We start from the raw sequence: 7,155 nt of genomic DNA on the forward strand, positions 1-7,155 counted from the left end.
AAATATTCGACTTTCCAAATGAAGTGCGAACCAGAAATTCTAAGTAAGGAATTCTGTTGACCCGAGGGAAGGTGTTAGGCACCCTCGAATCCCGTGGTTCTAGCACGGTCGCTTAAATTGTTATAATGGCTAGATAACTGATTTAATACATGTTATTACTTATGTGCTTTCATTAAGTTTAAACCGCTTTTATTATTATCATTTTTATAGAATTGCAACATCGTGAAAATGCGTCTCGAACCACGTCACATTCAATGCACCCATGGTTGTTAATACATTCCGACTTCGTTGAGATTTGAATTTGGGTCACATAAATGCGCACCCGAGTTTAAGAATGTAATTTAATTAAGTCGCGCCTAAAGAGTCTAACGCGTTTAATGTCTTTGGGGAAGGCAGTGAAATTCACTAAACAGTCCATCCTAAATTCTAAGTATTTTATTGTGACCAGTTATTGAGGGCCCCGCAATTTGCATTATTTTATTTGGTGAGGCTCGTCTCATTTTATGAAAGGATAAACCTACAATGACTACATTTTTCTATTATGTCTCTATAAAATGAAAGAGAAAAGGTCTTAATTTATTTACATGCTTGAGTTGTTATAGTTGGGTTTCGAATATGATTCATAAATTCTGAAAATGATGCAAGCAGGGCAGTCCGTTGCCAATGCGGGCCCAGGCCCAACGTGTATGACATAAAACTAGACCTGGGCCGTCTTATTCACATGTTACTACCTAGTTACATTATACTAGGCATGTTCTCAGTTTGTCAAATTAAAAAAAAACTTAGCAATCTAATTTTAATCCTAAACCATTTACATGTTGAAATTAACCAATATTATTTAACTAAACAATATTCCTACAAGTTCCGAAATGGCCTATTCGTTTGATTTTTAACTAGATGGAGTTGCTACACCATTCATTTATTTTTTAGGCAATATATAGATAGTTCAACCGTTAAGATATCGTCAGATGTTCCACTATATATATTAAATAGCTACATGATTCTGATTTTGTAAGCTAAATAATTTATATATACAAATAAAATTCAGAATATAATTAAAATAAATTTAGAACTTCAACTCTTCATTTTTTCGTATTCATGCTTCCTGTTTCAGTTTACAATAATCAGCGTGTCAGTTGTGTACCTGATATTGGAAGCAAAAGAAAAGGGAGATCATCAGAAATTCAGTAGCATACAACAACAACAACAACCCCAACAACCAGTAACAACCAGCAACGAGAAACTTAGTGACAGATTTTAAAATCAAGACAAATATCCAGAAACAATAACAACAGTCAACGGACAGAAGCAAAGGGAATCTTTTCAGATTTTGAAAGACTAGTTAGTGTTTAATCCTTAATTTCTGAATCTGTATATCAGAATATTTGGATTATATATCAGGTGTATACTCTTCTTCTTTTGAATTTCCAGAATGTTTTTCTTTTTATTTTTTCTAAATTCTTAGTATTTTTTCGGAATTTTCTCTCTCTTAAAATTTTCTTCTGTCTTCCCCCCCCCCCTCAAAATCTGATCAAGTTCCTCATTTATATCCCATCCCAAACCCTTTAATTCATTAATAAAACCATCATTTTCTCCTACCAAACTCACTATCTTCCCACTCATCCCCCACTACATTAAACAAATATATCAACTTCACTCCATTACATCTTGTCCCCCATGCCTAACATAAACAATTACCATATTCCCCTCCACTACAATTTGTCTTGTCCCCATTTATATTAAACAATTATATCACCCACACCCCATTACATTTTGTCCCCCATGCTTAACATAAAGAATTATTCAAAATGTTCAATTCCCAAATTACCCCTCCGACCCTATTGCAATTACCATTTTACCCCTGAACGTACTGCAAATTACCAAACTACCCCCATCAACTATAACCAATTCACCTAATCAATTTTAACCAAAATATAGCCAATATGATCAATTTTTAACAATGTTCAACAACAAATTCAAACTAAATGATGAACAACAAAGAAACAACTAAAATTATCTTGATTGAACAACATCTTTAACAACAAACAAACCTACTTTCAGATTCAACAACAACAACAACAAACAAATATATTCAGATTTCTAAATTCAATAATCATTTGAACTTAAAATCTAACAACTTTACAACCAACAATTCCTATATTAAAACTAAACAAAATCATGAAGCAAACTGAAGAAATAATCAAAAATGATAATCAACAAACAAGAAGATCAAACTATACTAATTTCGGATTCAATATCAATCAAACAAAGTATGAACATAAATGAAAAGATTCAACAACAATAACAAACAAGCTTTATTCAACTTTGAATTAAAATTAAACAAAACAAATAAACATATTCAAATCACTAATCTTCAAATAATCAATTAATCTTTTTAAATTAAATCCAACAAAATTATAACAAAGATATATGATCCAAAAATTAAAAACTGAAACATAACTTCACATTAAATCACTGAATTAAAAACGAACTTCAAAAAAAAATGAATACGAATTAAATCTATATTAACAACAAACAACAGATTCAAACGATTTAAGCTAATACTTTTCTATATTAAAACTAAATCCTCTTAAAATTAATAAAACAAACTGAAAAATAATTTAATTGAATCTTCAACTTAAATTTATCAACAATATAATTAATCAAACTAACAATTTCTACAAAAACGAACAAGAAAAACAAAACAACTAAATAAAAATCAAGAACAAGAATCAAACATTTAATAATTTCATATCCGAAAAATATCAAACAAATTACGGATGGGAACGAAACTTAAACCAACTAATCGGATCGGAACGATGATGAACTCGAACGAAAACAAATCTGCCCGGAAACAAATATCGCACCAAAACCATTTAACGCCGAAGACGATCACGAACGGACAAACGAAGAACTTGAAGGAGAAGTAACAGACAGCAGCAGCGCGGGCAGTAGCGAGCAGCAGTGGTGCAGGCAGCAGTGGCAAGCAGCAGCGCAGGCAGCAGTGTATGAAGAGAAAAAGACGCAGCAACAGTGGTGCTGTTCATCGAGGGAGGCAGCCATGGGAGCTCGAGCTCGAGCTCGACGAAGACGAAGAAGATGAAGCAGAAAACGCAGCAACAGTGGTGCTGGACGAAGCAGTCACGCAGCAGCAATGGCGGGACGCGAGGAGGAGGAAGGAGGAGTCGTTCATGGATGGTCGTTCATGTTGGTGAAGCCGCGGGTGTGTGTGTGTTACGTCGCCGTAGTTGTGTGTGTGTGTGTGTGTTGTCGACGTGGTTGTGTGTGTGGCATGGGGATGAAGGGAACGGGAGAGGGGCAGTCATGGGAGGGGCTTTGAGCTCTTTTGGAGAAGAAGGAGAAGAGAGAAAGAGAGGGGGGGGGATGAGTTTAGTCTAGGGTTTTCTCTCTTCTTTTTTTTTGTTTGTTTTTGTTTTGTAAAAAATGAAAAAATGAAAATGAAGAGGGGGAGTTGGGTTGTTGGTACTGGACTGGGTCAACCCGGTTTGGAATAGACCGGGTCATAGGGAAGGTTGGGCCATTTTTTGGGCCTGTGGCTTGAAATTGAAGAAGAGGCATAATTCCGACTTTCTTTATATTTTTGCTCTCTTTTCTTCTTTTATTTTTCTAAAACTAAATTCTAAAACTCCTTAAATTATTATTAAGACTAAATTAAGTTATAAAAGCGCAAATTAACTCCCAATAATAATTAACGCATAATTAAGTAATAATTAAGCATAAAATTGTATATTTGGACATTAAATGCTAAAAATGCACAAGATGCCTATTTTTGTAATTTTTAATTTTTGTAAAACAAACTTAATTACTAACAATTGTAGGATTAAATCCTAAATGCAAAAATGCGACATATATTTTTTTTTGTATTTTTTTTAATTTAACAAATAAACATGCACAAACAAATACAAATAATTATCCAAAAATGTCACAGAATTCTCAAAATTGCACACCAAGAAAAAATCATTTTATTTTGAATTTTTTGGGAGTAATTCTTTCATAGGGCAAAAATCACGTGCTTACAGATAAAAATTAAAATACTTTCTCATCTCAAATTTAAATAATTTTTATCATTCTATTTTCTTAATTGGACCATAGTTTCAAAAAATTATGGTATGCTTTCAAACGTAAACTAACTAAACTCAATTCAAATATTAATCATAGAAAAATATTTTCTTAATTGTTTGAACACATTATATCTAAATGTTGTAGTAATATTTACGTATAAAATATTCGTTTGCACGATTTATCAATATTAATATGAATTTATTTTTCTTGTTATTAAAATATCTTTTGCTGATTATTTAATTTTTCTCTTACCTTATAATTAATTTGTATACTTTATGTAAGATCTTATTTTGCTGCTTGAATTTATTTCGTTTTTAAACTCAATAAATCTTTAATATCTTAAGTAATTTTTAGTTTTATTTTATATTTTAACTTACTCCAAAGTATAAATAGTAATAAGTTATCTCAATTTACTTCTTTATATTTTTGTTTCTATTATAGTTTTTAATTAATTTTTCACCTCCATATTTCTAGCTAACATAGAAGAAAATCTATGAGTGGATCAATATATAGATATAAATATAGATATAGATATTGATACAAATATACATATAAATTTAAATATAGATATATAGATTAGATTTGTCTAGATCTATTTAGATTATGTATAAGATTCATTAAACTACCTCCATTAATTATGTTTCTATATATAATTTCTAATTATTAATGTTGTCCTAAAATTGCCAAGTGGCTTCATTTTAGCTTGTCACTTGGCTTAACCACAATGCATACTACTCTCCTTTTAATATAATAAAAATATAGATTTTAATAGACTAGTGGCTACTATTGTTAAGATACCACTTTAAAAAATGGCTACCCCATACAATTTTTACAATTAGGGACCAAACGATTGAACCCTTAACGTTGCGGCCCATAAAATTACTGGTGCCTATGTGGACTGGACAAAAACTCACACTGTTCCTTTCTTGAAGCAATTGAATCTCGTTTTATTGTTTTTTCTTCTAGAGATAATGGTAGCCGCACGTCTAGTTTGTGTGCACCTTAACAAACTAGTAATTATTTATTACTTTCCACTATGACATATATCGACTAACTATGCACATCAACGTTTATGTTAATGGGAAAAAATTGCCTAATATTTTTTTTTTTATCTATGTTGAGATTTGAACCTTAGGTGTGTTTGGTATGAAGGAAAATATTTTTCGGAAAATATTTTTAAATTTTTTATGTTTGATTGGCTTAAATATTTTGGAAAATATTTTCTTCATGGACTCATTTTTCTCCAATTTGAGGAAAATGTTTTCCCAATCAAATAAAAAGAAAACATTTTCCAAAACTCTATCTCAACCTTCCTTACCCTATTCCCCATTCCTGCCAACCCCCACCCACCCCTCACCCCTTCCCTACCCAAACCCTCCCCTCCCACCCTACCATAGGCGGCTCAAGGGTAAGACAGCACAAGCAATGGCTTAGGGCACCCAAATTTTGGGAGCCCCACTTTCCCTTGGTAGTAATTTTAATTTTTTTATATAAAAATTGAGTATCTTAATGTCAAAAAGTAAATAACTTAATACAAAAAGGAAAAGAAAATTTTAATTTGTGATTAGCGCTGATAGTTGAGATTTTAATAATTTAAAGGGTATAAAGATATCTTTAATTTTTTTATTTTGTGGGTAAAATTTGATTTTTTATTTAAAGGGTATAAAAATATCTTTTATTTTTGACAAGAGTGAGTTGCTTTAGTGGTGAGCACCCTCCACTTCCAACCAAGAGGTTGTGAGTTCAAGTTACCCCAAGAGCAAGGTGGGGAGTTCTTGGAGGGTGGGAGCCGACCTTAAAGAAAATATTACAAGTAGAAGATAATACTCTGATCCGTATACTCAATAAGATAACAAGAATTAATTTTTGTTAAAGGATCAATAATGTATTAGGAGAATTTAAATGGATCGGATTAGCCATATTATCATTTAAAAAAGTTAAAAAAAATGATTTCAAACAAAAATATACAAATTTATTTTGTTAACAAATTAGGGCCCCTCATCGAGATTTTGCTTTAGGCCACCAACAATGTTGGGCCGCCCCTGCACCCTACTCCCAACATCCATCCTAAATAAAAATATTATTAAGAATATTTTACTTTCATATTGTAGATAAAATATTTTCCTTTTCATGATCTAAAAAAAATATTTCCTTTCATTTCAACAAAAAAACACTTTCTTTTCGTGATGTAGAAGTATTTTCTTTCATTTCAAGAAAAAAGTACATTCTTTTCATGACGTAGAAAAACTATTTTCTTTCATTTTAACAAAGCAAGTACTCTACTTTCTTTTCATGTTCCGTAGAAAGAGTACTTTTTTTAAACAAAAAAAAAAGAATATTTTCTTTTTAGTTATGAAGCACAAATTTCAACGTTGTTTTTGGGTGAGAAAAGTAAAGCAACACATTAGCTCTTTTGGGTTTATGTGAATTTTTTAAAATAAAAATTAAATTCTTGAAGAAAATAAAATCATGAAAACGTTGGGTATTTGTGTGTGTGTGTGAGGGGGGGGGATAGGAAACATGGGGATTTGGAGGAAGGGAGGTGAGGAGAGTAGCATAAAAATTATTTTTTCTAACAAAAATTTTATACTCTCTAACTAAACACTAGAAAATATTTTCCGAAAAAAGTTTTTCATTCACCAACCAAACAAGGGAAAATAAGTGATAAAACTACTCGAAAACATCATACCAAACACACCCTTAATGTCTCATGATTTTATTCATTCCACTTGGTTAACCAGTCGACCATACCATTGAGTGGAGCATCTGATTGTTTCACTGATGAGTCCAAGATATGAATTTTGTTTTACAGATTTCAAGCATGATATTTGAACTAAAGTTTGGTTATACAAGTAACGCAAAAACATTGTGTATCGTTTTGATGCTTGTGGTAGTTAGCATCTTTGTTGCCATGAAATTTCCATGAAAATCTGGTTTCATGCGTGAGATATTAGTCTAGCTACTTTGATCTAATGCAACCCATGCCATTGCTATTACAATATAATGATATCATCTCCCATTTTCTCAAATCATACAACCAACTTCCTCGTTATATTTTTTCCTAGAGAAACT

Source organism: Nicotiana sylvestris, chromosome 1, assembly GCF_000393655.2.
Source record: "Nicotiana sylvestris chromosome 1, ASM39365v2, whole genome shotgun sequence".
Classification (NCBI taxonomy): Eukaryota; Viridiplantae; Streptophyta; class Magnoliopsida; order Solanales; family Solanaceae; genus Nicotiana; species Nicotiana sylvestris.